The sequence below is a fragment of the Geotrypetes seraphini genome, chromosome 3, assembly GCF_902459505.1.
Source record: "Geotrypetes seraphini chromosome 3, aGeoSer1.1, whole genome shotgun sequence".
Classification (NCBI taxonomy): domain Eukaryota; kingdom Metazoa; phylum Chordata; class Amphibia; order Gymnophiona; family Dermophiidae; genus Geotrypetes; species Geotrypetes seraphini.
This window is the reverse complement of record NC_047086.1, coordinates 100,195,964-100,214,026: the sequence shown is the minus strand read 5'-3', so window position 1 is coordinate 100,214,026 and position 18,063 is coordinate 100,195,964. Positions and strand designations below refer to the sequence as shown.

At 41.8% G+C, this 18,063-nt stretch overlaps 1 protein-coding gene across 1 annotated transcript in view; it reads left to right on the top strand.

Annotated features, from left to right (window-relative positions):
• The window catches only part of SMC6 (structural maintenance of chromosomes 6), a 295,141-nt gene that overhangs the window by 47,108 nt on the left and 229,970 nt on the right, over nt 1–18,063 (top strand).

Below are 18,063 nucleotides of genomic sequence, written 5' to 3'. Positions count from 1 at the left end.
TATCCTAACAGTTGTTTAGGTTCAATAAATAGATAACGCTTATTCTGATAGGTAACAAAACATTTTACAGGAAATTTCAACAAAAAAATTGCTCCCAGGGCTAGGACTCTTGGCCTCAATACCAAAAACTCTTTTCTACGCCTCTGAGATCTTAAAGACATGTCAGGAAATATTCGAACATTAGAACCTAAAAACTGGTCATTTATATGGCAAAAATTTAAATGTAGTACATATTCTCTATCACTTTCCAAAGCAAGAGATATTGGCAAGGTTTTCCTTTCTGTTATAACCTCTAAAGAGTTTTCCAGAAAAGTTGTTAAATGAATGTCCTCTTTGTTTGCCCCTTGAATCTCATTTTGAGTAGACATTTCCACAGGTTTCTTTATTTGAAAATAATTAGCTCTGACTATAGGTGGCAAACTCTGTAAAATTAAGCAAAATTTCCTTAATGTACTTCCTTGCCATCTCCATTGGTAAAATTAAGAGACATTTAGGAAAATTAAGGAGTCTCAAATTGTTTTTCCTTAATTGGTTTGCAAAACTTTCCATTTCCCTAGCAATAAATGTTCTTTCCTTTACTAATTCCAAATCCAAAGTTTTCATTTCCCAAATTTTTGTCTCCTGTTTTTCTATCTTTTTACTCATATCTTTAAGGGCCAAAACTTGTTGCTCCACTTTAGAATGGATAGTCCCATAATCAATACTTAAAGTAGAAAAAGACAATTTGAGGTTTGCGTCCATAACTGAAATGGCCTGCCATAAAGCCTCCATGTCTATTTTTTCCGGCTTCTCCAGTACCCCAAATATGATCTTAGTTCCACCTGAAGCTCCTCTCACCTCTGCTGCAGTGTGGGGTAGCTGTTGCTGTTCTCCAGCCCCTCCAGCTCCTGTTGGTATTGGAGTTACCAACCCTCCTTCGCTGAGGCTCGAAATCTCCCGGGACATCGATTTCTCAGACACTCCCAGCACTGAACTACTTCTGGGTTGCGGTGGTGGATTCCTTTGCTCCGGGCTTAGCTCAATGCTGGGAAATTCCATTAGGAGATGTAACTTGCGGGTTGTTATTTTTCCCAAAGTTTTTCCAATAACTGCTTCAGTTATGTTTAAAAGATATATGACCTATGATACTATATTTTATCCCAGGAAAAGCAGGCAGCATATTCTTGACTGATGGGTGACGGCACCGACGGAGCCCCGGTACGGACAATTTTAGAGTGATTGCACTCTAAGAGCTTGGAAAGTTCTAGTAGGCCGCACCGCGCACGCGCGAGTGCCTTCCCGCCCGACAGAGGCGCGCGGTCCCCAGTTTCTTAGTTTCCGCGGAGCTAAGAAGACGCGTTTTTTTCAACGGCTGTTGAAACTTTTTCTTCTTGCCTTCCCGCTCGCGTAAACTCTTTTTGGCTCTATTGCCTTTTTTCTTTTATTTCATTTTTGTAAAAAAAAAAAAAAACAACTTTTAATTTTTCTTCAATTTGGTTTTTCCCCGGCGAGGCCTACTGCCACCATCGAGGCCTCGGCCTTCGATTTGGCGGAAGCCGTTTTTCCTTTCATGCCCCCTCAACCGGGTTTTAAAAAGTGCCAGCGGTGTGCTCGGCCTATATCTCTCACGGACCCACACAACTGGTGCCTACAGTGTTTGGGGTCCTGAGCATCAGGCTTCCACCTGCACCCGCTGTGCCACGTTAAAGAAACGTACTCTGAAAAATCGCCAGATACAACAGCGATTACTTTTCGGTGCCGAGATGTCCGATCCCGTTCCATCGACACCGGCATCGGCACCTTCACATTCGGCACCTACTTCTTCGACGCCGCGTGATACCACACCGGCGTCGCACCCAGGTAAGCCGGCTAAGAAGCCTTCCCCGCTGGAGCATCCTCCGGTCTCTATTGCAGCGAGCCCAGTCCTGCCGACCGTGAAACGCCAGCGGAAGGGCTCTGCCCCGATTGAAGTGAGTCCCTCGACCTCGGGCTCTTCATCTTCGGGGCGTCGAGCGGCACCGCAGGTACCACAAAAGAAAAAAGCGGTACTGGTGCCCTCTTTGGATGAGCGCAATGCCGCCGTCCTCCAAGTGCAACTAAACGAGCAGTTACAACAACTCCTTCCTGCTCTATTGGCACCGAACCTTCCGGTGCCGGTCCGGTCTGAACCACCGGTACCGGTGGTAGACCAACCTCTATTATCGGCAGCATCTGTTTCGGTACCGGTCCACTCGGCCTCATCGATATCGATGCCTGTTCTTGCTCCAGAGCCGAGAGCCCAACATCAATCGGTACAGACTTCGGCACCGGTGCAACCGATAACATCGCCTGGTACCGTGTCGATGAGGTCGGGTAAGTCGGTACGCAAATCCCGACACTTAGAACCATCCACCCCAGAGTCCCGAGACCGTAGTTCCTATATCAGGGACCCTGATCTGTGGGGTGACTCTGAAGAGCCCTTTCTGTCTGAAGGTGAATGTTCTTCAGATGAGGATGAGCCTGCTGTACCTGATCCATCCTCTCAACAGGACTCCACATCTTTCACTTCTTTTTTGAAAGACATGTGTACCTCTCTATCCATTCCTTTGGAGGCTGAATCTAAAAAGTCTAAAGCCTTTTTAGATGCCCTTGATTTTGACCAGCCTCCAAAGGAATTTTTGAAACTCCCTCTTCATGATATCTTGAGGGAAACTTTCTATAAAAACCTAGAGACTCCTTTAACTATTCCAGGAGCTCCCCGCAAATTGGATTCATTATACAAAATAATCCCTATTCCTGGATTTGATAAGCCACAGCTTCCCCATGAATCTCTGCTGGTGGAATCTACGCTTAAAAAGTCTGCAGGGACTAGTGTATATGCTTCTGTCCCTCCTGGCAGAGAAGGTAAAGCCATGGACAAATTCGGTAAGATATTATACCAGAATGCTATGCTCTCTAACAGATCTGGTAATTATGCTTTTCATTTTTCTTTTTATCTCAAGCATTTCCTTACCACCATGGCTTCGTTTGAAAAGTACCTTCCTCAGCGCAAACAGCAAGCTTTTCATCACTGCTCGTCTTCTCTATTCCAGCTACGTAAGTTCATGGTTCGGTCAATTTACGACACTTTCGAACTTACCTCCAGAGCAACTGCAATGTCTGTGGCCATGCGTCGCCTTGCCTGGCTTCGGGTATCCGAGCTTGATGTTAATCATCAAGATCGGTTAGCCAATGCCCCATGTCTGGGGGATGAGCTCTTTGGAGAATCCATGGACTCGACCACTCAAAAGCTCTCTGCCCACGAAACACGCTGGGATACCCTGCTCAAAACCAAGAAAAAGCCTCCTCAGACTAGGCCTTTCAGACAGCAATCGGCTTATCAACGACGCTATGCAGCTCGCCCATTGCCAGCAGCTTCCCAGCAACCCAGGCGTCAACGCCAGCAGCAACGTCAGCCTCCCAGGCCACAGCAGCAGCAACCTGTGAAGCCACCTCCACAACAAAAATCGACACAGCCCTTTTGACTGCATTCTCCAAAGCATAGCCAGTGTTCCAATTTCTACCCACTTACCTCAACCTATAGGTGGTCGTCTCTCTCTTTTCTCAGCCGGTGGGAGGTTATCACTTCGGACCAATGGGTCCTCAACATCATCCACCACGGCTACTCTCTCAACTTTCAGACCCTTCCAGCTCAAAGCCTGCCAAAAGAGTCTGCTTTGAACACTCCTCAGTCTGCCCTCCTTCTTCAGGAGGTTCAATCCCTCCTCCTTCTAAACGCTATAGAGGAAGTTCCTCTAGATCAGCAAGGACAGGGATTCTACTCCCGTTACTTTCTAGTTCCCAAAAAAACAGGAGATCTCAGACCAATCCTAGATCTTCGCGATCTCAACAAATGTTTAGTCAAGGAAAAATTCAAGATGCTTTCTCTGGCCACTCTTTACCCTCTTCTCAATCTAGATGACTGGCTATGCTCCCTCGATCTCAAAGAAGCATACACTCACATACCGGTCAATCTGACTTCCAGACAGTATCTCCGCTTTATGATCAATCGCTGTCATTATCAATACAAGGTGCTACCATTCGGTCTTGCCTCCTCTCCAAGGGTCTCCAATGTCTCATTGTGGTGGCTGCCTTTCTACGCTCTCACCACCTTCAAGTCTTTCCTTATCTGGACGATTGGTTAATCAAGGCCAATTCATCTCAAACAATGCTCCTGGCCACCAACCAAACCATCCTGTTTCTACAACTTCTGGGGTTCGAGATCAATCTACCCAAATCTCATCTCATCCCCACTCAGAGACTTCAATTCATTGGAGCGGTACTGGACACAGTCCTCATGAGAGCATTCCTGCCATCCAACCGTCTTCAAACTCTTCAATCTCTATGTCAGCAGGTGCTTCCACAACGTTCCATCTCTGCCAAGCAAATGATGATACTCTTGGGTCACATGGCCTCCACAGTTCATGTCGCACCCCTCGCACGTCTTCACCTGCGCACTCCTCAATGGACCCTTGCTACCCAGTGGTCCCAAGCGACGGATCCTTGCTCACGACACATATCTGTGACATCATCTCTTCGTCAGTCTCTACAATGGTGGTTGATATCCTCAAATCTCTCCAGAGGTCTTCTGTTTCATCTACCTCCTCATCAACTTGTCATTACCACCGACGCCTCCCCTTATGCCTGGGGAGCTCATTTGAACAAATTCCAAACTCAAGGGCTTTGGACAGCCCAGGAAATGAAACATCACATCAATTTCCTGGAACTCAGAGCGATGATTTATGCCCTCAAAGCCTTCCAACATCTTCTCTTTCCTCAGGTCCTCCTGCTGTGCACAGACAATCAAGTTGCGATGTACTACATCAACAAGCAGGGTGGGACAGGCTCTCGCCTCTTGTGCCAGGAAGCCCAGAAGATTTGGGCTTGGGCCACAGATCACCAACTATTCCTGAAAGCTATCTACATTCAGGGAGAACAGAATTCCTTAGCGGACAAGCTCAGCAGAATTCTCCAACCTCACGAGTGGACACTCAATCCTGTAACTCTACAGTCCATCTTCGCTCAGTGGGGTACTCCTCAGATAGACCTCTTTGCAGCTCCTCACAATCACCAGCTGCCCCTATTCTGCTCCAGACTCTACTCTCCTCACCGTCTGGCAGCGGACGCTTTTCTTCTGGATTGGTCCAATCTGTTCCTGTATGCTTTCCCTCCTCTGCCGCTCATGTTACGAACCTTGTTCAAGCTCAAGAGGGAACGAGCCACCATGATTCTGATTGCTCCACGGTGGCCCAGACAACATTGGTTCTCCCTTCTACTTCAACTCAGTTCCAGAGAACCCTTTCTGCTTCCACTATTTCCTTCTCTGCTTACGCAGCATCAAGAGACCCTTCTACATCCCAACCTCCAGTCTCTACACCTGACAGCTTGGTATCTCTCGGGCTGACTTCATATGATTCTCTTCTGTCTCAGCCCGTTCGTTCTATTCTGGATGCTTCCAGGAAACCAGCCACTCTGCAATGTTATCATCAGAAGTGGACACGGTTTTCTTCTTGGTGTCTTCTTCATCATCATGATCCCACGTCCCTTGCAGTGGAGACATTGTTGGATTATCTACTTTCTCCGTCTGACTCTGGCCTCAAATCTACATCCATCAGAGTCCATCTCAGTGCTATTGCTGCTTTTCATGAGCCAGTCCATGGAAAACTCCTTTCAGCTCATCCCCTGGTCACCAGATTCATGCGAGGTCTTTTCAATGTAAAACCACCTCTTAAAGCACCTCCTGTGATCTGGGATCTTAATGTGGTTCTCTCCGCTTTAATGAAGCCTCCATTTGAACCTTTGGCTACTGCCACTTTCAAGTTTCTCACTTGGAAGGTACTTTTCCTTATTGCGCTCACCTCTGCCAGGAGGGTCAGTGAGCTCCATGCACTAGTTTCTGACCCACCTTTCACAGTCTTTCATCATGATAAGGTAGTTCTACGTACATATCCAAAGTTTCTCCCTAAAGTTGTCTCTGAGTTCCATCTCAACCAATCCATTGTTCTGCCTGTCTTCTTTCCGAAACCTCACTCTCATTCTGGAGAACAGGCTCTGCATACTTTGGACTGTAAGAGGGCTCTAGCTTACTATTTAGAGCGTACGAAACCCCACAGATCAGCTCCCCAACTCTTTCTGTCCTTTGATCCGAATAAATTGGGATGTCCTGTTTCTAAACGTACGTTGTCTAATTGGCTGGCAGCGTGCATTTCATTCTGTTATGCTCAGACCGGACTGACACTGGAAGGTTCTGTCACGGCCCATAGAGTCCGAGCTATGGCAACATCTGTAGCTTTCCTCCGTTCCACTCCTATTGAGGAAATCTGCAAGGCTGCCACTTGGTCCTCAGTTCATACTTTTACATCTCATTATTGTCTGGATGCATTTTCCAGACAGGATGGACACTTCGGCCAATCTGTTTTGCAAAATTTGTTTTCCTAATGGCCAACCTTCCCTCCATCCCTCTTTTTGTTAGCTTGGAGGTCACCCATCAGTCAAGAATATGCTGCCTGCTTGTCCTGGGATTAAGCACAGTTACTTACCATAACAGGTGTTATCCAGGGACAGCAGGCAGATATTCTTGCATCCCACCCACCTCCCCGGGTTGGCTTCTTAGCTGGCTTATCCTAACTGGGGACCGCGCGCCTCTGTCGGGTGGGAAGGCACTCGCGTGTGCGCGGTGCGGCCTACTAGAACTTTCCAAGTTCTTAGAGTGCAATCACTCTAAAATTGTCCGTACCGGGGCTCCGTCGATGCCGTCACCCATCAGTCAAGAATATCTGCCTGCTGTCCCTGGATAACACCTGTTACGGTAAGTAACTGTGCTATTTGGTATGTCAATGAGAGCAAAAAGCCAAATATCATCTAAGAACAACAGACTTTTATTGATAATGACAGGAGTTGCCATACAACAAATTACGAGCAATTGGAAGAATTGGAGCCGGCTTAATTATAGCTTTTGGTGAAATTCATTGTGTCGTATGTATAAGATGGAACAAACATTAGCCGTCCAGAAAGGGAATTTTAAGAAATTTCAAGAGACTTGGGAGCCATTAGCAAAGTATTGTAGCGTCTAAGTACTATTATCCCCTATAAACAAGTACATCCGGGAGTGGGGAGGGTGAAAATCTGTTAGGATAATGAATTTAAATATAATGTACTGAGGTTTATTATATAAATTTTATATGTTGGGCATTATAATTGTTTAGGAGGGAGGGAGACTAATTCTGAAATGGATATTAATGATATATTAAGTGTGATATTGAAGTATAAAATGTTGTATTTATTGTAACATTTACTGTAAGTTTGAAAATAATAAAGAATTGAGAAAAAAAAGATATATGATTGAGATTCTGAAGGTGCTGGAAACTTCTTACCCACCTCTTTCGAAGATATATTACCTGCCAAAAAGAGTTAAATCTTAGGAACTGGAGTTCTTTGGAGCTCATGTCATACCTCAGGATCAGATAGAGACAGACAGACCGCTGTACTTTTTGGAGATTCTTCCTTTATATCCCTTTAGCAGAGGGTGTACCAGAAGATAAGATGTTTCTCCACCTGGAGTGGAATGCAATCTTGCAACCTCTTGCTTCTTTCTCAAGGCACTTGAAGGTCACCTTGCTCGTTAAGTGCCTGAGGTTATCTTGCTCCTTTAGCTTCTGGAGGAACTTAAAGGCCATCTGGCTCATTAGTGGCTGAAGACCATTTTGCCCTCGTTACTTTCCCAGGCAAGGAGTTCATGTTGCAACACTTAGGTGAGCGATAAGTTGCTCTTGCTAAGCCGCTGTAGGCAACAGTTCCCTCTGCTTTTTTTTTTTATTTTTATTTTTTTACTAATTCTTTATTCATTTTATCATCTTACAAGTGCACAATATTACATCATTAAAGATTTTGACACATCACTTGAATTTCTTACTAATGTCATCATAAATACATAAATTAAACCCTCCCCACCCATCCTTCCCTTAAATATTTCAATCAAATATATCATAAGTATTGGGCGTGGCTTGAGCGCGTATGAGGAAGGTTGGATAGAGAGTGAGCTCCTTAAGGATTGACCGTGAAAGCGAATAAAAGTTAAAAAAAAATAATTTGTTTGGCTCAAAAGTGATTGAGGAAGGTAAAGGAAGGATATGGCATCTGGAAAACAAAATAAGAATGATTCGGCATTCGCGTCAACAAGCAGTGTGAAAAGAGTGAAGCCGGAGCCTGAAACGCCGTTAAAAACAACGGTTAAAAATGGTGATATGGATATTGGGAAAGAACTAAAAGCTATTAAAGAAATTGTGACGGATACTGCAAAAAAAGTAAATGCGATTACGGAAGAATTATCTACAATTACTAAAAGGCTGGAGCAAATGGAAATGAAATTGGCGAATATAGAAACGAGGTTAGAAGAAGTTGAAGCGGTGGTAGCAAGGAAAACTGTGGAACAAAAGCAAATTGACTCTCTTACCCGGGAGCTGGAAGACCTTTCTAACCGTGAAAGACGGTGTAATTTACGTATCTTAGATCTTCCGGAAGGGGTGGAGAAAGGGAGCCCTATTTCCTTTTTAGAAAATTTGCTGACCAAAATACTGCCTGTTAAATCAAAATTTCCGATTGAGATAGAGAGAGCACATAGAATTCCTACTAAGAGGGATGAGAGGCAAAAAGGTCCTCGTCCGTTAATTTTCAAGCTCCTCAGATATCAGCAGGTTTTGGAAATTACTCAGTTGGCAAAACAGAACAGGAATTTAAAATGCCAAGATGCAAGGATTCATATAGTCCCAGATTTTGCCAGGAATACTGCTCTCAGAAGGAAGGCTTTCCTGGAGTTCAGACCTCAATTAAGAGCTCTGGGGGCTAAGTATGGCTTGCTTTATCCAGCGTTAATGAGAGTCACTTTGGAAAATAAAACTACAACCTTTGATAGTCCGGAACAATTGAGTGAATTCATTAACAGGCAAGAATAGCCAATGACATCGTGAAGGAGAGGTGAATGAAAGCAGTAAAGGGAAGTGATTTAAATTTTTTTTCCCTATTTAAGATGTGATTTGAACCTATAAATTATAAATGGATATGATGTGTGGGATGCATCTTTGAATGCTTTACATAAGAACATAAGAACATAAGCAATGCCTCTGCTGGGTCAGACCTGAGGTCCATCATGCCCAGCAGTCCGCTCACGCGGCGGCCCAACAGGTCCAGGACCTGTGCAGTAATCCTCTATTTATACCCCTCTATCCCCTTTTCCAGCAGGAAATTGTCCAATCCTTTCTTAAACCCCTGTACTGTACTCTGCCCTATTACTCCCTCTGGAAGCGCATTCCAGGTGTCCACCACTCGTTGGGTAAAGAAGAACTTCCTAGCATTCGTTTTAAATCTGTCCCCTTTCAACTTTTCCAAGTGTCCTCTTGTTCTTTCATGATCTTATAAGTCTCTATCATATCCCCTCTAAGTCTCCTCTTCTCCAGGGAAAAGAGACCCAGTTTCTCCAATCTCTCAGCGTATGAGAGGTTTTCCATCCCTTTTATCAAGCGTGTCGCTCTCCTCTGAACCCTCTCGAGTAACGCCATATCCTTCCTAAGGTACGGAGACCAATATTGGACGCAGTATTCCAGATGCGGGCGCACCATCGCCCGATACAATGGCAGGATAACTTCTTTTGTCCTTGTTGTAATACCCTTCTTGATTATGCCTAGCATTCTATTTGCTTTCTTAGCGGCTGTTGCGCACTGTGCCGTCGGCTTCATTGTCATGTCCACCATTACCCCCAAGTCCCTTTCTTGGTTGCTCTCATTCAATAATATCCCTCCCATCGTATAGTTGTACCTCGGGTTTCTGTTTCCAACATGCAATACTTTACATTTCTCAACGTTGAACTTCATCTGCCATCTCGCCGCCCATTCCCCCAATTTGTTCAAGTCCCTTTGCAATTCTTCGCATTCCTCTTTAGTCCCAGCTCCACTAAATAGTTTTGTATCGTCCGCAAATTTTATTATCTCACACTTCGTGCCTGTTTCTAGATCATTTATGAATATATTAAATAGCAGCGGCCCGAGCACTGAGCCCTGCGGAACACCACTCGTGACCCCCATCCAGTCCGAGTAGTGGCCCTTCACCCCTACCCTCTGTTTCCTACCCGCCAACCAGTTTCTGATCCATCTATGTACGTCTCCGTCCACTCCATGGTTCTTCAGTTTCCGGAGTAGACGTTCGTGAGGCACCTTGTCAAAGGCTTTTTGGAAATCAAGGTATATGATGTCTATGGGGTCTCCTCTGTCCATCCGTTTGTTAATTCCTTCGAAGAAGTGCAATAAGTTCGTTAGGCACGATCTCCCCCTGCAGAAACCATGTTGGGTTGTTTTCAAAAGTTCGTTTCTTTCCAGATGTTCATCGATGTGTTCTTTAATCAGTGCTTCCGTCAGTTTCCCCGGAACCGAGGTCAAACTCACTGGTCTGTAGTTTCCCGGGTCACCTCTTGATCCCTTTTTAAAGATGGGCGTGACATTGGCTATCTTCCAATCCTCCGGGATCATGCCCGTTTTCAAGGATAGGTTGCAAATTTGCTGCAGTAGTTCCGCTATCTCCTCCTTTAATTCCTTCAGAACCCTGGGATGGATTCCGTCCGGACCCGGGGATTTGTCAGTTTTAAGTTTTTCTATCTGCCTGTGTACATCATCAAGGCTCACTTCCATGGATGTTAATTTTTCTGCTTGATTTCCATTGAAGATTTGTTCAGGTTCCGGTATGTTGGTTGTGTCTTCGTTTGTAAATACAGACGAGAAGAACATGTTGAGTCTTTCTGCGACTTCTTTCTCCTCCTTCACCGCTCCCTTCCTGTCTCCTTCGTCCAGCGGTCCTACCTCCTCCCTAGCTGGCTGTTTCCCTTTAACATATCTGAAGAACGGTTTGAAATTTTGTGCCTCCCTGGCTAGCCTCTCTTCATACTCTCTTTTGGCTTTTCGAACCACACGGTGACATTCTTTTTGATACTTCCTGTGCTCCTTCTGGTTCCCTTCAGTTTTGTCCTTTTTCCATTCCCTGAATGAATTTTTCTTATTGCCTATCGCTTCCTTCACTATTTTAGTCATCCATACTGGGTCTTTTGTTCGACCCTTTTTGCACCCCTTTCTGAATCTGGGGATGTGCAGATTTTGTGCCTCGCTCACTGTGTCTTTGAAAAAAGACCAGGCATGTTCTACTGTTTGCCATTTTTTGGAAGTGTTCCTAAGTTTCTTCCTTACCATTTCCCTCATTGCTTCATAGTTTCCTTTCCTGAAGTTGAAAGATGTCGCTATGGTTCTCTTTCTGTTCGGTATGCCTACTTCAACCTTGAACTTGATCATATTATGATCACTGTTTCCCAACGGTCCCACTACTTCCACTTCCTTTGCAGGTCCCCTTAGTCCATTTAGGATTAAATCCAGAGTGGCATTTCCTCTCGTCGGTTCTCTAACAAGCTGCTCCATGAAGCAATCTTGTATAGCCTCCAGGAATTCTGTCTCCCTAGCGCATCTTGAGCTTCCAAGACTCCAGTCTATCCCAGGATAGTTGAAGTCTCCCATAACAACTGTGTAACCACTTTTGCATTCTCGCTTCATCTTTACCTTCTGCTTTTTAACCCTTTCAGGACCATAAGGATCGTAGGCCAATTTTTGTGGTTTTGACGACATTTTTATGGTAAAAAGGGCTTGCAGATGCCAAAAAATTGATTTTTTTTGTGAAATATCATTATTTTTATTTTAAAAAATCACACTTCTGGCTTATGGACAGTGTGGCAAGTGAATCTTCTCGTCAATCTAGCAACGACGCTAATGAATGAATGTCGGAACCAGTTTGTTTACATAAAGGCAGTATCATATGGAATCCGTACATATCAAATTTAGAACTGTAGACTATCCCAATCAAAATTTATAGGATTTTAAAGTTATGGGACAAATATGTCCCTTGGTCCTGAAAGGGTTAAGGATATGGAATTTCAGTTAGAATCTTCATAATTCAAATTCAAGAAGATGGAATGTTTATTACTGCTGGTATTCTGAAAATATTAGCTAGGTTTTGGAGATTAATATGACTAAAAGGTTATATGGATATGCATGATTTGCTGCAGGACCGAATAGTGGATTATATACTATGGATGATATGTAATTGCTTCATGTGGGGACAGTTTATTGAGAGATCGGAGAAGCATAAAAGTTATGTGGAGTGAAAATGGAGCTGCGTCAGGACATCGTATGGAGAATGATTAACTTCAATCAACATCAGACTTTGTGAGATTGTTGGCGTATAACAAGGAAGGAAAAGAATGAGAATAAATTTTTAAAGTTTTAAAGATGTACAGTTCTTCAAAGTCATTTCAGATACCTTTTTGGGTAATTTGGATGTAAAGAGAAAGATAGTAGAATGGAAAGAAGCGCAGATATGAGGGTCCATATAAAATAATAACTAAAGCTTTAAATTGCATCGGAATTTTGAAGAATTGATTGATAAAAGGAAGAAGTTGAGTTCTAAGCTATATGGATAAAGTTCCATTGGAATTCACTGTTGATCTGCTAAATTCGCATGGAGTGGTGGTAGATAAATGTATCAAATCAGATATATATTTTATGTAAAACTTTATTTTATAAGTGATATTTGGTTGTATTCATGGGGTAATCTTATAAAGTAGAAATAGATCGAACTACTGAATAGTAATGAATATTTAATAGAATCTCATAAGGGGAACTAATATTTTATTGTAACATCTTATCATTTTGGGAAGTTGTTCTGAATATATATTCATGGAGTTTTATTGTTTTAGATGGAAGGTCAAATTAATTTTTGATGATGAAATATAGAGTTAAGGAATGTTGGTGAATTTTAATTAGATATGGTGTAATGAGAGAATCATTTTTGGTTGTGGATATTGGTTTAAGAAAGGAATTAACTTAATGAAACTTTATTAAGTAAGTCTATAGATAGCTAATGACTTAAAGAGCAATGTTTTTAAGCATTTGATGCTTTCATTGGAATGAAGATTATAAAATAAAAGGAACTATATAGAATAAAAATAGGAAGAATCAGGGAGGAATGTATTAAATAGATTGGTATGTGTTGAAGGAGGCATAGTAATATAATTTATTTTAATTTTTATCATTTTTGATGAATGTTTAATATATATTTTGTTTATTATTTTATAAATTAATTAATTGATAATATGTCAGATGAATTGAGTCTATTTTTAATATAAGATTTTATTTAACATATTGTTTTTAAGATGGTCTTTGGGGAGTTTATTACTATCTGATCTACCGTATTTTCACGCATATAACGCGCGTGTTATACGCGGTTTTTACAAACCGTGCATAACCTTGCGCGTTATACGCATGAGCGCGTTGTACAAATTTTTTTATACATAGTTCCCCCCCCCGACTTCTGATTCACCCTCCCCCGCAGGACCGCTCGCACCCCCACCCCGAAGGACCGCTCGCACCCGCACCCCCACCCCGAAGGACCGCTCGCACTCCCACAGCCTCCCAACCCCCCCCCCCAATCATGTAGAAGCTCCTACCGCTGTCCTGCTGCTTCCTCTTGGCAGTCCCGGCCCTTCTGTGAGCCCTGCGCCTGCGCTGCTTCTTCCGGAGGTCCCGCCCTTTCTCTGACGTCAAGCCTTCTTGCCCCGCCGACTCCCCGACACGATTGGGGCAAGAGGGAGCCCAAGCCCTCTTGCCCCGCCGATTCCCCAACTCCCCGACCATGTGCCCAAGGCCCCGCCCCCAGGAGGGACCTAAGGCTCCCGGGCCTATTCTGATTGGCCCAGGCGCCTTAGGCCCCACCAGTAGGCGGAGCTTTGGGACGGATGGACCAATCCGGCCTCATTCTGTCGTTGGCTGCCTGCCGGACAGGCGGGTTTGTTTCCCGTCTGTCCGGCCAACTACACAAAGGTACGGGGAAGGGGGGTGGGGGTGTCGTGGGGGTCGGCCAGGGGGGTCGCGGGTCGGCTGGGGTGCGGTCGGAGGTTCTTGGGGGGGGCGGTCGTTGGGGGGAGGGGGGTTTGCATCGAGGGCAGGAGGGCCTGGGATCCCTCCTGCCCGTAATGTAGTGCGGGGTGGGGGTAGGGGGTCGCTGTGGCCAGGAAGGTTTGGGCTCCCTCCTGGCCCGAACAACTAGCGGGAAATTTTCTGGTTATAAGATTAATTGGAGTAAATCTGAAGTTCTCCCGCTTAATGTTCACTGTGTCAAAGGATTATTTGATTCATTCTCATTCATATGGAAAGAAGAGGGTTTAAAGTATTTAGGTTTTACCATCAAAAATACAATAGAAGACATAGTGAAAGAGAATGAAAAACTTTTATTAAAAAAAATAACAGAAATGTGTGAACAATGGAATCCTTTGCATCTTTCTTGGTGGGGAAGAATTCAAACAGTTAAAATGATGATATTGCCTGTGGTTTGTTATCAAATGAGTATGATACCAATTTTTTTTCAGGAGTCATTTTACAAAAAGTTAAATGGTATTCTTACAAAATTTGTTTGGTTGGGTAAAAGACCTAGAATTGCTTTAGTATCTCTACAAAAGACAATTGTGGAGGGAGGGGTAAATTTTCCAAACTTTTATAGGTATCATCAAACCTATATTTTATGCCAGGGTATAGAAAACAACATAAAAAAACAACTTTATAATTTGGAAAAAGAAATTAAACATTTGGAAACTAAATTAGTGGATAAGTGGGAATAAAGTACCTTACAGGCTTTATTAAAAGTAAAGGTAAATATAATGAGATATCTTCAAAATTTGTAAGGAATGATTTGTTTTCCCAACAAACTTTGTATTATGGAAGCTCAAATAAGGCGGGAAGATTATTGGCAAATTATTTTAAAGCAAAGAAAAGAAGAACAAAAATTATTGCAATAAAGGATGAAAACGGTGAGACACATACTAAAATTGGAAATATTTTAAATCAATTTCTAAATTTTTATAAAGACCTATATTCTTCTGAACCTTATGAAGATAGGGAAAAAGATGGTTTAGAAGTTTTGAATCTAATTATTGGACCGAAGGTTCCTGAACATATAAAAAGAAGTATGGAAGAGCCTATATCTCTAAAAGAATTAGAAACAGCATTGAAATCTCTTAGAGTTGGAACCGCTCCAGGTGGTGATGGTTTCACAGTAGAGTTTTACAAATCATTTCAAATTACTCTATTACCTTATTTATTAAATTTATATCAGTCTCAACTTACTAAGGGTTGTATTACAGGTACTATGGCAGAATCATTAACAATTGTTTTGCCAAAGCCAAACAAAGATCCTAATTTGGTTTCAAATTACAGGCCTATTTCGCTAATTAATGTTGATGGAAAACTTTTAGCTAAGACATAAAAGGCTCTCCCTTTCATTAATGATATGCACCAAACAGGATTTGTTGCTAAAAGACATTCTTCTAATAATACTAGATTGGCTTTTCATATGTTAAATTTAACAAAAGCCATAAAAGATTCGGCTTTCTCTTGTCTCTTTGGACGCAGAGAAAGCTTTTGATAGGGTTGAGTGGACTTATGTATGAAGCATTAGACTTGTTTGGTATAGGTTCGGGATTTATACAAATGATTCAGACGTTGTATAGCTCCCCTTCTGCAAGATTGTAAATTAATAATAATTTATCAGAGCGTTTTAATTTGCAGAGGGGAGTTAGACAATGCTGTCCATTATCTCCTTTGCTTTTTGATATTGTATTAGAATCCTTGTTATTAGCCATTCAACAAGCAAAAGGGATACATGGTGTTAATCGTACAGATTGGGAATATAAAGTCTCTGCATATGCAGATGATATACTGCTTTATTTGAGAAATCCAGAAACTACCATTCCATGCTTGCTTGAGTTGATAAATACATTTGGAAAATTAATTCCAAAATAATTGGAGTAAATCAGAAATTCTTCCACTTAATGTGCATTGTACTAAAGGACTATTTGATTCTTTTTCATTTGTTTGGAAGTATGATGGTTTAAAATACTTAGGTATTACGATAAAAAATACACTGGAAGACACAATGAAAGAGAATGAAAATTTTTTATTAAAAAAAGTAACAGAAATGTGTGAGAAATGGAATCCGTTACATCTTTCTTGGTGGGGGAGAGTCCAAACTGTTAAAATGATGATATTGCCTGTGGTTTGCTATCAAATGAGTATGATACCATTTTTTTTTCAAGGGTCCTTTTATAAAAAGTTAAATGGTATGCTTACAAAATTTGTTTGGTTGGGTAAAATGCCTAGAATTGCTTTAATATCTTTGCAAAAGCCAATTGCGGAGGGTGGGGTAAATTTTCCAAACTTTTATAGGTATCATCAAGCCTATATTTTATGCCAGGGTATGTATTGGATCCTCCCAGAGCTCATGGAAAATACTCCGGATTGGTTGTATTTAGAATGGCGACTCTTGTTTTCTCTAAATTTATCTCATGTTCTCAGTATCAATATGCCTAGGAAATATAAAGAAAACAGAATATTGATGGATACATGGAAAACATTGAGATATGTTATTAATTTAACTCCTAACCCAATAAATAAATCAACAAATTAATCGTTATGGATAAACTCCAAGATTCAAATTGGCGGATTTAAAATAGTCTGGAAGCATTGGATTATTGCAGGTATATGGACTTTAAATGATGTTATTTAAAATAGTAAACTGCTTGATTTTTCACAGTTGCAACATAAATATGGTCTTAATAAATCACAAAGTTTTAAATGGTTGCAACTGAACCAGGCTATTCAGGAGGGTGTCCCTGAATGGGAAAGTCTCAATAATCAGTATAGTCTGGAGTTCTTATGCTTTCAGGCGGATTTCTTGGGGCACCAAGCCGCTCAGTGATATAAATTGATATCTGGATTTATGAATAAAAAAACAAAAATGGTCTTAGAGACATTTGGAGCATTGAGTTTAAGCATCAAATTTCTGCATCTCAATGGCCACGAATTTGGTCTTGGAGAATAAGATGTACAGTGTCCGCATCTATGAGACAAACTTGTTTTTTTTGTTACATAGAGCATTATGGACCCCTGTTCGTTTACAAAAGTTGGATAGCTCTAAATCTAATAGGATGCTGGCACTGTAATCTGGAAGCAGGACCTTAGATCATTTAATATTTTACTGTCTCTCTGCTTTTAAAGTACAGTCTGTTAAATCAGTGCAGGAGGTTGTTAGGTTCTGTATTGGAAGCTCATTGCAGGGGTTTTGCCTCCTCTACATAAATTTGAGCTTTCTTTCACAGTTTGTTTCCTATTTCCTAATTCTGAATCTTTGCACCATTGTGTACTAATGAAAAAACTAGAATCTTATGAAATCTTTTGGTTACTGTGATGCTAGAGTCCAATGGAATTGTGTTTGATACCAGAAGCCATGAACTCAAAGCCTAGGTAAAAAGAGCCCCCTCATTATTCAAAAGCAACATTTACCAATTGCTTTAAGGGTGCTCTAGTACTGGGATATTGCAGGAGTTTTTGACCAAGCATCAGTTTGTAGAATTGCCATTAGAATCGCAGAGCTAAGGGAGGAGTAGAGAAACTTATTAAGGTGTTTCATGTATTATGCTGTCATTGTGTATGTGTTTGTATCTGTTATATGAAAATTCCTTCATGCTGCCTATTATGATATTATGCATATTCTACTGATATCATACATTTGTTTTAACAGTTGTTTTAGAACAATTGTGGAGACCACAGAAAATGAAACCAGATAAATACCTCTTGATGGAAATCAAAATCCAATCGAAAAAGTCATGAGGAAGAAATTTCTCCAACCAGGTTGGAGACATTTCTACCTCGCAACTTTTTTCTATTGGATTTTGATTTCCATCAAGAGGTATTTATCTGGTTTCATTTTCTGTGGTCTCCACAATTGTTCTAAAACAACTGTTAAAAAATGTATGATATCAGTAGAATATGCATAATATCATGTGCATTTCTGATACTGTATCATGTTGGCCCTGTTACTAGGGTTTAGTTTGTCATCTCCAGGTATACCTCATTGATTTAAGAAAATGACCAAGCATAAATATATTGCTATACTCTTAACAAAATTGTAAGTTTTATGTCGGGAGGTACA